The following is a 14,859-nucleotide window of genomic DNA, read 5'->3' on the forward strand; positions in this document are numbered from 1 at the left end:
TGTAGCGATTTCTTTTGTATAATTTGTGGGTAAAATGGTAAAATTCCTAGCATTTTCATACCGTCGTCATAATCATTTGCAGAACAATACAAAGTAACGTACAATCTGACTGGCGTCACGTCTAGTTGAAATGAGACTGTTTAACATGAATATAATATAGCACTTCTCTTTACAGGCCGCACTACAAACGCTATTCTGGGACCTCGATAACAGCTCTCAAACAGTCATTATAAATATATATTCCGGGAAACTCCAGTCTTGCACAGATGAACACATGGAGGTCTCAGGTAGGTTATTTGTTATTCTAACTTTGGATTAAGGAATACTGAAATGTAAATACATAAAAAAAAATTGAGGAAAGAAGGTTACCATAACTGAAAAAAGGATTATTCTTTCGTGAGGAAGTTTGGTCAGGTGGAAAGAACGAAAATTGACCGGAATGAGAATTGCGTGAATTATTTGGACGCTTGGATAGGAATGAAAGAGACACCAGGTAAAGGACTGCTGGATCGGATGACTGGATGGAATAGACATAGGGGCAGATGGTCTATGGGCTTAATACCTAAGAAGTAAGGTAATGAAGGGAAGAGGGAGGTGAATATGGAAGTACTTGCAAAGGGTGCAAATTCCTTTCTCGAAGTCAACTCAATTTCACCAATAATAGCCTAGTGTTGTGAAACTTACTATACGTGAGTGATTGTCATATCTATGTCAAACGTAAAAGACATACTTTCGAAGCATGGCATGGGACGATGAACTTATCGCATAAAAATTCTTTTATAGTGTAAGTTATTCATAAGAGTATTTAGATGTTCATATATATATATATATATATATATATATATATATATATATATATATATATATATATATATATACAGTATATATATATATATATATATATATATATATATATATATGATTAATTGATTTGTTAATAGATAGATAGATGGTATATCTTCATGTGCCTATGTGCGTTGTAAGCATATCTTGTATAAAACAATTAAAACTTAATGATAAACAGTATTAACTGAATATATCAAAATTGTGATATACTTCAAAGGAACGTTGAAAGAAACGCTGCTCCGAAAGCGGTAAAGAAAGTATAAATAACTGCAATACAAAGTTTGAGGCAAACGCTTCCAAAACAAAACTGTATCGTAACTTTCTCTGTTAAATAACCACAAAACTAATTTCCTGGTCTTTACAGAACAAGAAAAGTCATTTGAGACAACCAAAAAGAGAGACTGAAGGAATTTTCTCCTAATTATGACCCAAACGTTTTTCTTCCTTCTTTGTTCCTCTTGGTTTAAAATCTATGATCAAACTGGACTTCATTGGACACTACGCACGAATTTACGGGATTTCGGCAGCTGTAGATTTCGGGAACGACCCATTCCTGTCGAAGAGATAACTCGGAATCATATTGTCCAGAAAGCGGCAGTTTTTTCTTACGAAGCAATTTCAGACTTTCGATTAATAACCTTATTAGATTAGTCGATATATTTTCTTACCACTTCTGATGTTAACTGAAATGACAGTGCCGTTTAGTTTGCACTTTACGTTAAATGGAAAGAGATAGAAACCTTGAATGCGCTTTAAAACTGGAAAAAGGAAAATATCGTCATATGGCAGGGTAGAAACGCATTAACCTAATCGAGTTAGCTGTTATCAGCCACACTGCTGTATATGTTATTTTGCGACTTGTACTTGTTGATATGGAATACAATCATTCCAGTTTCTTCCCACTCGCAGAATCTAGGCTAATCATTATCATTTTAGTTTCACTGAAAATAAAGGAAGTTTTACTGAAATGCTACTTTTTGCTAACTTTAAGTAATTTTTTTATTGCCTTTCCCGTTTTTCGACGAGAAAGCTCCATTATGTTTTCATTAAACTTTTTACTTTTTTGTAAAAGTAAAATTCTAATGTGTTTGTAGAAAAAAAACTGATTTCCAGAAATCGTAAATGACAAGGTTATTTCAGCGACATACATTGAAGTTCTAATAACATTTCAAATTGATTACGCCTCTTAGTCAAGACGAAAGAGAGACCTTTGTGGATGGGAAAGATTATTTTATTCTCTGTTTTATTTAGCGAATGAAAGTCTTCTTTTTTGGGTGGGGGCGGGGGCGCTGATGGGGCGAAGTACGAAGCAAATCTATGATGCTTTGATTGCAGAGTCCTATCAAAGGTGCTCAATCTCCTCATGCTGTTTACTTTACAGGAATATTAAGGAATCCGATCATATTGTATTGGCGTTTAGAGAAGGCGATTGACTATTGGTCTAATCAGTGGAAGAGATGGAGGTTTTAAAAGGGATGTAGAGAAAGTTTCTCCAGATGACATGGGTTTAGTTTATATATATAAAGATGTGATAATGGGGCTAGGCCCCGAAACATTGCTAATAAAGCTTTGTGAAATTGCCACCAGACGTCTCCCTTGTTTCTTTGTCATGTATATGTCACCCATGTCTAATAAAGCTTTGTGAAATTGCCACCAGACGTCTCCCTTGTTTCTTGCCATATATATATATATATATATATATATATATATATATATATATATATATATATATATATATATATATATATAGATATATAGAGAGAGAGAGAGAGAGAGAGAGAGAGAGAGAGAGAGAGAGAGAGAGAGAGAGGACCCCGTACTCACACTTATGCCATCACCGCTATCTCACCTCATGGATATTTAGACCTCCCTTTCCCAGTACCTCTTTAACACTATCTGTCCAACCCTTCCTATATCTTCCACTCCCTCTTCCTCCCAACATATTCGCAAAACATACTCTAATCTCCAGCTTATTATCTCCCATTCTTTCCACATGAGCAAAGCATCTTGTAAATATTGATTTATCGTAAGTTCGTGTTTAATTCACGAAGTAACATATAAAGAAACACGAAAGGGTAAGGGCTTGGCTTTCCAAGTGTTTATTACGACTTTTCACATTCCGCTCTTTCAGTCATTCAGCCCCCTTGTATAATGAAACATAATTGCAGATGATGAACTGGTCAAACCTCACTTCCGTAAAACCATATCCATAAACTAGTTGAAGTCATTGTGTCACCTGATTGAGTTGATTAATCTTTCAATTGCAGCAATGATTGCACAAGAAAAATATCTTTTATAAGTCGTTGCCGGTGAACCCCCTTGGGAAATATCAACTGAAAATTGAGTTTTGCTGCGTTAGGCGACTCTTTGTAATAAATCCGCTTGGTGTACGTTTTTATTTTCATATTTTTTGTTTATTGTCCGTGCTGGTTGCAGGGTATTGAATAATACCCAGGAACGTTTCCAAAGAAAAAAAGTAAATGAAAGTAAACCCGCCTTAGAATGGGTTAGGCATTGAGTGTGCTAAGTATCGTACATCCCGTCTATTTTCTTCTTGCAAAAAAAGGAAATTTAATTAAAATATTTTTGCAAATAATACTAGCCTCATCCATTCCAAAATAACGTGCCCTTGGTTGGTGGTGTCTGCTTCCAAAGTTCTATAATCTGTATTGCACTTCCTTCAATTCCGATGAAAATTAAACTTTTCATAAGTGTACATTTCATAATAATCTATTACAGACTGAACCTTGCTGACCTGAGCATCTCATTATAATAACTGTCATTCATAATATATTGTTACTGCTTGTGGTGAATCAGCGTCTCTTTGTAAGGAATATGATTTGACATATTTTCCAAGCAAAATGAGGATCGAGGTTCCGACAATGGGAAAGAAAATCAAGCAAAAAATGCTCCGAAATTTATTCAGCGCAATCGAGTTTTCTGTGTGAGTCGCGGCCCATGAAGCTTTCAGCTATGGCCCGGTGGTTGCCTGTCCTATAGTTTTGCTAGACACACAATTATGGCGAACTTTAACCTTTAATAAAATAAAAACTACTGGGGCTAGAGGGCTACAACTTGGTATGTGTGATGGTTGGAGGCTGGATGATCAACACATCAATTTGCTGCCCTCTGGCCTCAGTAGTTTTTAAGATCTGAGGGCGGATGGAAAAAGTGCGGACGGACAGAGAAAGCCATCTCAATAGTTTTCTTTTAAAGAAAACTAAAAATGAATACCTAGTTAGTTATCTGTACAAGAAAACTGTTAAGATGGGGTTGTCTCTCCGTCCGCACATCAAACATCCCAAATTGCAGCCCTCTAACCTCAGTAGTTTTTATTTTATTTAAGGTTAAAGCTAGCCAAGATCGTGCGTCTGGCGACGCTATAGGACATGCCACCACCGGGACGTGGCTGCAAGTTTAATGGGCCGAAGCTCATTCAGCATTATACGCCGTACAGAAAACTTGATTGCGCCGAAGAAACTTGGGCTCATTTTTTTTTTTTTTTTGTGAACGATGATCAGTGTGCCCCGATATCGTAAAGATTGAATTCTGATCAAAAGTGAATGAGAGGAATGAAATCAGAGGAGATAAAAAACGGCAGAACGATCATCTCTGTGGACTGAACAAGGAGCAACTCTCAGCTTTCATCTCCCCCACAGGATGGGCGTTTGAGATTTTTCTTTCTCTTGTTATGTTGAGACGACCGCCCGCCTTTTCAGGCAACTTCAATAAGTCTTTTCTGAAAGACTTTATAGAATCTCCCAAACGTGAAGGAGTGTTATAAAATTGTTAAGAAGAGTAAATTTATAAAACAAGTTATCGTCTCCGTTTTCCTTTTCTTTTTCCAAGACGAATGAATGACAAGGTCACATATGGCAATATTATTGTAGTCTATTCATTTGCTCAGCTTTTACATCATAGAGTGAGAGAGGAAAGGGCAAAGTTGAATTAAAAAAAAAAAACACTCAGCAAAGGTTACAACAATATGACAGACAACTAATCACCGTAAATAAATAAAACAAATATTTAAACTTAACAGACACAAAATACTTACCGCTGAGACCATATTTACCATGGATAAAGTGGATTCATTCTCTCAAGAGCCGTAAATTCGCTTCGCTCATGGCGTTTCTCATCTAGGATTCCTCAACCTTTTTACTCTTTCACCTCATCGAGAATTCCGCAGAGGGCATCTGACCTCGCTCATCAATTATAAAAACCATTTCATACCACTGCATAATTTTAGACCATAAATGCTGGCTGAATTTATGGGGCGTTTGGGGGAGTGAGCGCTGGCTGGGCAAGGATGAACGTCGTATTTGTGTCTTGATGCAGTTAGAGTCCCAAAGTTATGGGAGTAAGTTTGAGTGTATGGTGACAGCACTCTTTGGCGGATACTGTCCGTGGCTGTAACTAAAAGGACCCTAAAAACCTGGTCTCCGAAGGGGGGTGGTGCCGTCATTGCACCTCATGCGGTGCACTGTAAGCATTACTTAAGGTTCTTTGCAGCGTGCCTTCGGCCCCTAGCTGCAACCCCTTTCGTTCCATTTACTGTACCTCCTTTCTTATTCTTTTTCTTCTGTCTTACTCTCCACCCTCTCCTAACAATTGGTCCACAGTGCAACTGCGAGGTTTTCCTCCTGTTACGAATTTCAAACTTTACTGTCAGTTTCCATTTCAGCCCTGAATGACCTCATTGGGCCCAATGCTTGGCCTTTGGCCTAAATTCTATATTCAATTCAATTCAATCATAAAAACCTGGTGTGATAAACAATTGTTCAACTGTGAGGCCAAAAACTCAATAGAGAAAGTTTGATGTTCGGTGTAGAGCAAAGAAATATCTCTCTCGTATACCATGGACATGGTCGTGAGCAATTACTTTGTCACTATGCTTCGGAGATCTCTTATAAGTTTCTAAGAATGCTCTCTTGGGAAGAGGTTACTAGACCCAAGGCTTCAGGGGAACAGTGAACACTAAATAGTTCAGGCGGTAAAATATCAGCAAAAAACAAAACACATTTCACCACCTATTTAGGCGTTTCGTTGTATTGTTGTGATTGATATGTGACAGATGTATTTTAATTTCTAAAAATTTTTATTACCATATTTTGCTGGAAATTATCGATATTTCCGTTACTTTTCAGTATGGTTATTTGTCTTTTGTAGGACCAGAACTAATTATTTTTTAAAGGGTAATCTGCCCACTCCACTGAACAATATCGATAGTACTTAAATCAATGTTTTCCAGTAATTGGCAATCTACAGTATAGTTACTTATATTTTGTAAGATCAATTCTAATTAATACTTTAAGGTGGATTGCTCACTCCACTGAACAATGTAACAGTGTTTTAATCAAATGTTTCCCGGTAATTTGCAATCCAATTACACCACTTCGAATTTCCCACACCATTATTCATATTTCCATTTTGGATAAAATCTCTAACACCAAATCTTAACGAGAGAGTTTCTACTATCTCCCCATATGTCTCATACCTCACCCTTCAGACTTCTCAACACCCACTCCTAATAACCTGCTCCCCATACCATACAGCTTCCCACCCCCTCCCCATCCCACAAAACATCCTACCCCCTACCCACCCCCGCAAAAAAGCTACAAGTTTCATATAAACCTAAATCTGCCTTTTCTATTTGTGGCATGAGTAGGCGTAAGTGTATTTCCGGAGAAGAAGGATTCATTAGGGCAACTCGTGGTTGCCAGTGCCACATTATAAGGGTTCTCTGAAGGACTCTTCGTCGAAATAGGCTGTGACGGGATCTTCCTCCTATTTAATGAACTTCACAAGTACCTCCCCATGATACATCATTATTTTAATGATGTACTAAAGCTAAAGTCATATTGCTTTGTGTGTGGTGGAGGAATAAAAATGACTGATTATGATAAAAGGAAGGAGTTCATATTCTGGGTGAATTGTATATTATTTGGGTCTAGAGTATTCAAGATTTTTCGTAAACTCCTCTAGCCCAAAGGAATCATATGTTTCACCGGAGTTAAGTTCGATAATTTCATCTACAAATATAGATTGCAGGGCAAAACATTTTCATTAATTTGCGTAAAGGACTACTCTCTCTCTCTCTCTCTCTCTCTCTCTCTCTCTCTCTCTCTCTCTCTCTCTCTCTCTCTCTCTCTCTCTCTCCACAATTTTTCTTTCATTACAGCATTTTGTAAACGACAGTCTCCTTCATTTGCATCTTCGTTCCAGTCAGTAACTCGGAAATTTTGTTTCTGTTGAGACATATATGGAAATTACATCTGCTTGCGTTGGCAGACCAGAAAGGACAGTTTTTGTTTTGTCACGTCACGGCGGCAAATTTTGTATTCATCATAAACATTAAGCTAAAAATATTTAATATTTAGTTTTCTCTACCCTTGAAGCAGTTTCTGTGGATACATACACACACACACATATATATATATACATATAAATATATATATATATATATATATATATATATATATATATATATATATATATATATATATGTGTGTGTGTGTGTGTGTGTGTATAATATATATATATATATATATATATATATATATATATATATATATATATATATATATATATATATATATCAGGGTTCTAACTCCTACTCAAAATAATTGGACACATGATTAAAAATATGCATCAAAGGAAAGCCCAGGAGCTTCTTTTACGACCTTGCGTTCTCACCATTCATAACAATGACGGCTGTCATGTGAAAGAAAGACCTTGCCCTCCGGACTACGCAGTGATGCCTTTTTTCTCTTCCAAGAAAAAATCAGCCTCAAACAGAATTCGCCGAACATTTTTCCCTTTTTGTCTGTAAGAACCAAGAACACAGTAACAGCTAAAAAAGATTCAGAAATGGAGGTTTCCTTGCCTCTGCAGCTGGCCGAAGGAGAAATGTCAGACGTAGGGACAGCAAGACAACGCAAACAAAGAAACAAGGATTAACGGAAGGACAGGAACACATTCTGTCTTTGGAGGGAGACACGATAATTTTTTATTAATTCATAATATTTATCCTATTCCGGTTGGTTACTAATTATTCCTGAGGTGAAGTGGTTTCGATTTCAGTGGTTATGCCTGGCTTATTATTTGAAATGTCATGGTCCATATGGAATGGTTTCGATTTTCATCACAGAACTTTAATTCATCAGACGAAGAAACACGTAATACAGCCGAAATCAACTAACATCTCTCGAATTATGCGTTTTGGTCACTGTCACCCTATTTCTAATCCCAAAATGTGATAGACTTATTCATCATATTTTTACCTGCAGAAATATTCAAAGCAATATAGAAAACGGTTTATGTATCATAAGACTACGGTCTACCCCAAAGCCAAATCAAAAGTCCTTCAAAGGAAGGCATCGTGCTTACCCCATACAAAAATGTGAAAAAAAGCACGTTAAAAGAAGAAGAAGACCTCCGCTCAGTAGTAGTTCATCTCTGTATTGAAAATATGATTTACCAACTAGCTCTCTTAACATTTCGGTAACACTTTCGGTTGTTTGTTAGTGGAATGAATGAGTACTGAGTGTGGTCGGGGCCTGAAATATGAGAGCACCGCCATCTCTGTGAAGCGATATTGATAACGTGAGACTACAGATTTGTCTTTGAGAGTAGTTCTTTAGCAGAAAGAGATCATCGCCTTTTAAAGACATCCCGTCCCATTCCGAAAAGAATCACGACAGGAATAAAAGGAAAGACAGTTAATGGTCGACATGCTGCTTATAGAGCTCTTTGCGTACTTTATCGACTGATTAACCGTTGTGGGCCTGAAACGAATAGCAATAAAACCTAGAGAATCTTATAAATAATGAAGAGCGTTCTGGTAGATCATGTAACGATTTTTATAATTGTTAGAAGACAACTACTCAGTAAATTACTAAAGTTGATTTTTATTCATATTATGACACTAAAATCATCCCCGGTTATCTGTGAAGTATAAAGATTTCTAACAAGATATTTGGGTAATATGAGAATAAAATTATGGGATCCATTTCAGCTTTATTAAAGCGGCCATTTGGTAAGATATAAAGACCAAATCTTGCAAATAATAGATATAATTTGCAGTTACGTCCACCTCTTGGGGTCAGAATCAGGAATTCTGGTTCATAAAACTATAAAAAAAAAAAACTGAATAGATGTTTTCAAAAGCTAATTTTCTTTCTATCTAGACAGAAAGAAATACCTGAGTTTCAGCAAACGTAAAATATATTTATATATATATATATATATATATATATATATATATATATATATATATATATATATATATATATATATATATATATATATATATATATATATATATATATATATATATATATATATATATATATATATATATATATATATATATATATATATATATATGTATATATATATATATATATATATATATATATATATATATATATATATATATATATATATATATATATATCTTTAGAGAGAGCTTAATCTATAAATTAAACTTCGATAGTAAATAACTTATCGGGCCAAACATCCAAAATTTTCAGTCACTTCAGCGAAAGCTCAGTCGTAAATGATGAATGCTTAATCCCCGTTTGCCCCATAAACCCCATGAATGCATTAACTACTTTTGGATGAAATGTTTTGCGGTGTGAATGCTAATGAAGGCCCCCCTCAAACACGTGGTCCCAAAAACAAGTGATTAGTCATCAGATCACCATTAATCATATAGATGATGAATTGGGAATTTCCCCGCCTATTTTTTTATTGGAATAGTTCTGATGATTTTTAGGACATGGTTCTGTAACCTAACTTTAGCCGGAAAATAAATGACTGCATTGGTTTCAGTAAGGGATTAAAATATATTGTTATTGCACTTAAATGTGAACAGAAAAAAGAAGCATAATAACAACTGACAAAGGTCAAGAGGCTAATAAAACTTGTGAAAATACATTCTCTCCAGACACCCGGTAAAACATAATTGAGACGAACTTGACAATAGTACGTTTGTTATTTTAAATAGGAAAATATAGTTTGGTGAATAGCTACGAAGTGCATTATGTAAAAAAAATCGTATTGTATACCTCAAATACAAGATAAACGATACTCCAGTTTATTTCAACGCAAGTCTCGGTTCGACAGTCTGTAAATGAATTCTAAATTTCACATCATAAAATCTCTTAAATAAAAGAGGAATTCCCTCGTTTATTCTTAACTACGTTGGACCTCTTTCCTTATTCTGTCACCACCAGTAACAGTATTTCAGATACTCCTACATGCGTTACCAACTTATCATTTTACTCCCCAAGCTTGAATGAGTTGTATTTCATCCCCATTTGTTATTATTATGTTACATTTGTGTAATAAGTTAAGTATAACCTTAGTTTAACCAGACCACTGAGCTGATTAACAGCTCTCCTAGGGCTGGCCCGAAGGATTAGATTTATTTTACGTGCCTAAGAACCAGTTGGTTACCTAGCAGCGGGATCTACAGTTTATTGTGGAATCCGAACCACATTATAACGAGAAATGAATTTCTATCACCAGAAATAAATTCCTCTAATTCTTCATTGGCCGGTCGGAGAATCGAACGCGGGACCACCAGAGTGCTAGCTGATAACGATACCTACCCGTCCAATGAGGAACTATTTGTGTAATAAAAATCCACAATTATATATAGTAAATAAATATATTACTATGTAAAATAAATTTTGGATTTTTATGACAGATTGTTTTTCCCTTAATTGTGAATCTCTTAGCATTATTATTATTATTATTATTATTATTATTATTATTATTATTATTATTATTATTATTATTATTATTATTATTATTATTATTGTGCACGTACATTCTTATGAAAAAGGCCTAAAACACTATTAAGTCTGAAAGCAAGGTTCCATAAAATAGAATCTCCAAACAAATACGAGTCCACGTATATAAATATCCCTTTATAGTTTCAATAAAAAAAAGGAATAACCATGATTTGTGGAGAAATCTAATTGGAAAGGCCGTTACACTCCAATACCTTTCGTGCCGGAGGATTTGTAGGATTAAATGTGAAAACGTAAAACCCTGACGTTCAGATTGTCCGCCATATATAGCTCCCTACGGTCAACCTTGCGCTAGTTCTATCTCTACCAGGGAAATTTATTTAATTTCATATGACAACTTGTGACTGAGGTTTACACACAACTGAGCCCGTTGCTACCATCACACACACACACACACAAATGATTTAGCAAACATATCGATTAGATTTTTTCATATCTAGAGCGGGATACATTTGATAAACCAAATTTTTTTTTAACTGGACAAAATGTCATCTTGACCTGTGAAACGTGACCTTTGGAGAGCTAAATATAAAATGTTATATTTGTCGCGTGATAAATCTTGAGTTAAGTACAAAAAGTACAAAGAAATTACCAATCCTTCTACAATGGCGGTAACCTTCAAGGAAATTTTAATTATTAAAAAAAAAAGTAAAAAATGCCCCGAAGTTTCTTCGCCGCAATCTAGTTTTCAGTACAGCGTATAATGGGGTATGAAACTCTCAGCCACGGCCCATGAAACGCTCAGCCGGCCGTGGGGGCCTGTGTTGCTTCGTTGCCAGACGCACGATCATGGCTAACTTTAACTTTTAATAAAATAAAAACTACTGAGGCTAGAGGTTTGCAATTTGGTATGTTTGATGACTGGAGGGTGGATGATCAACATACAAATTTGCAGCCCTCTAGCCTTTGCCTCTTGTTTTAGGTTTCTGTAAAAGGAAACAATTGAGATGGCTTTGTCTATCCGCCCGCACTTTTTCTGTCCGCCCTCAGATCTTGAAAACTACTGAGGCTAGAGGGCTGCAAATTGTTATGTTCATCGTCCACCCTCCAGTCATCAAACATACCAAATTGCAAGAATTATAGCTGGAAACTATCCAGCTCTCATTAATAATGATGAAATGCTTCAGTGCTGAATGACCTCATAGGTCCCAGTGCTTGGCCTTTGGCCTAAATTCTATATTCAGTTCAATAGTATAAATTATATAGCTCTATATATGCAAGCATGTGTATAAATCAAAGATATCATTTGGAGATGAATGGTAAACTGGAAAATCTTTAATATTTTTTTTGCTTTTTCAAATTCCTACAAGTTGCTCTTTAGTTGTGTTATGACCACTTTCTTCTGGCAAAATTGTTATCAAGTTTTCGTATGTGAAATCTCTTCTCCTCTCTCTCTCTCTCTCTCTCTCTCTCTCTCTCTCTCTCTCTCTCTCTCTCTCTCTCTGTAGCATGGGCTATGCTAAAGAAGGAATAAAAGGCCGATAAACCCCAATCAAATCGTGCCGGTAACATTTAATGGAAAAGACAAAATATTAAAATAATTTTGGGAAAAGTTATGAGGAGCGGTTACCAAAGTCTCTTGAGACTCTAAGCCTGAGATTACTACTCTTCTTGAAAGACCTAAGACCTCTTTTGATGGTTTCACTCAGCGGGAACATTCAGTCAGCTTTAAGTCTTTTCCATCAGTTCCAAGCTTTAGAGAGATGTTTTGTTATTATCATTTCGGAGGATATTTATAGTAGTTTCGAAAAGGAATGGGAAACTGTTTTTAGCTTATTTGTGAATGATGGTAATAGAGAATATCAGAACAGAATTAATTAGTGATTAAATTTTTATATACATACATTATATATATATATATATATATATATATATATATATATATATATATATATATATATTTATTTATATATATATTGTATGTGCATGCATGTATTTATATAAAATAAAGAAAAACTGAAATACCATCCAGTAAAATGTTGGCAAGCGTTTGCGGTGGGACTAGGGAAGTCAGATTTTATATTATATATATATATATATATATATATATATATATATATATATATATATATATATATATATATATATATATATATATATATATATATATTTTACACATGTATATATAGGTAAATGTATATATATGTATATATATATATATATATATATATATATATATATATATATATATATATATATATATATATATATATATATATATATCTATATATATAAATAAGAAATTTTTATGACGCCGTGATTTACAGTATATACAATCATGAAGCTACAAATGTCGTTTAATATCAATTCACGCTACTTCAGGAGTATCCTCGACGACATTTGTAGCTTCATATATATATATATATATATATATATATATATATATATATATATATATATATATATATATATATATATATATGTATATATATATAGATATATTCATATATATATATATTTATTTGTAGCGACTTCATGCCAGTCCGACAGCAAGCACTTGCCAACATTTTATTGGACGATATTTTGGTTTTTCCTTCATTTTTCCAGTGATAACGTGGGGAGAGGAAGAAACAGAAATATTCCTTTCAGTAATTCCGAACTGACAGAGAGAGAGAGAGAGAGAGAGAGAGAGAGAGAGAGAGAGAGAGAGAGAGAGAGAGAGAGAGAGAGAGAGAGAGAGAGAGAGAGAGAGAGTGAAAGAGAGAGAGGGAGAGAGAGAGAGTAATGTAATCAAATAACGAGACAGGTCCAAAAATTTCCTCCTAGATACGAAGGAATTACAATACGACGCATTTAAATGTTCAAGCATCAGTTGCTTCTAAATCCGTTTGCGAATTTTCATTTACTTTTGCGCTTCTTACTAATATTAGCTCTTTCATTATTTACGATGAATGCAAAGAGTACTATTCACATTTTAAAGGAATGAAAGCTTTTTGATGATAAAGGGCAAGATTTACTTTTAGCGTTTCTTTTATCCATTTTCAAAAGGTCCTTTCCCCGAGTTCACTGTTCTTAGTTTTCGTAAAAGAAAACTATTGTGTGGGCTTTGTCTGTCCGTCCGCACTTTTTTCTGTCCGTACTTTATTCTGTCTGAACAATTTCTGCCCGCAGGTATGTCGATCATCCACCCTCCAATCATCAAACATAACAAGTTGCAGCCCTCTAGCCTCAGTAGTTTTTTTTTTTTATTCAAGGCTAAAGTTAGCCATAATCGTGCTCTGGCAACGGTATAGAATAGGCTACCACCGGGCCGTGGTTACAGTTTCATGGGCCGCTGCTCATACAGCATTATACCGAGACCACCGAAAGATAGATCTGTTTTCGGTGGCTTCGATTATACGATACACAGAAAACTCGATTGCGCCGAAGAAACTTCGGCACATTTTGTACTTGTTTCCCTTGAAATGTAAGTGCGTTAAATTATGGCATCTCGTTCCGAGCTTAAGACTCCTACCTTTTATTTGCCCCAAAACAGATTATTTATTTTCAGTATTATGACCATGCGTGGTATATTCTAGCAAAATATATTCCAAATTATTTCAACAGAAAATGTCAATTCTCCCTTTCTCTTTTGTTAGGCTCTGCCGTGGCTTCAAATAGTTTCCGGACTGTTGGCCATTACTATGATAATGATGCATATACAAAATTTTACTTGAATGAAGTGGCGGCTTTATTTGCATAAAATTGCTGGCGATGACGAGTTATGGCTCTTTACGGGAAAGTTGATACAGGAGACAATAATTGTCTTTTCTTCAATTAATTTACTAATAACACTCAGCTCTCTGTTAGAAGAAATAAGTTTAACGAAAGGCACATTCAGCTCTCTATCAAAGGAAATCTGTTGAATAGAAGGTATGTTGCAGTCAACAAGATACCTTCGATGGGATACAAATTCATTTCAGATCACCATAGAAACTAATTAAAAATCATTATTATGTTCCTTTTAGATTTTTCTCATTACTTCATCAAATCCATTCCAGGGGATCACCAGTTAGTTAATGATCATGTTTTAAACAATAATTGCTAGGCTAAACTGATCTCTATATTTTCCTTAATTTTTATTAAAACTCCGATGTTATTTATTCCATTTATGCTTGTTTTTTTTTTCTTTAGGTTTGTGGTTTATTGCGTTTTGGAATTGTTTCATAAAAGCAGTTTGTGGACCTTTTATCCAACCTGTTGCAAAAATACTGTC

General features: G+C 34.9%; 1 protein-coding gene across 1 annotated transcript in view; it reads left to right on the forward strand.

Moving 5' to 3' along the window:
* The window catches only part of LOC136848926 (uncharacterized), a 501,001-nt gene that overhangs the window by 165,919 nt on the left and 320,223 nt on the right, over positions 1–14,859 (forward strand). Inside the window, exon 3 of the mRNA XM_067121743.1 lies at positions 176–287. The gene's annotated coding sequence lies outside the window, so the exon portion shown is untranslated. The remainder of the gene's footprint in view (positions 1–175; positions 288–14,859) is intronic.

The sequence above is a fragment of the Macrobrachium rosenbergii genome, chromosome 20 (genome assembly GCF_040412425.1).
Source record: "Macrobrachium rosenbergii isolate ZJJX-2024 chromosome 20, ASM4041242v1, whole genome shotgun sequence".
NCBI classification, from domain to species: domain Eukaryota; kingdom Metazoa; phylum Arthropoda; class Malacostraca; order Decapoda; family Palaemonidae; genus Macrobrachium; species Macrobrachium rosenbergii.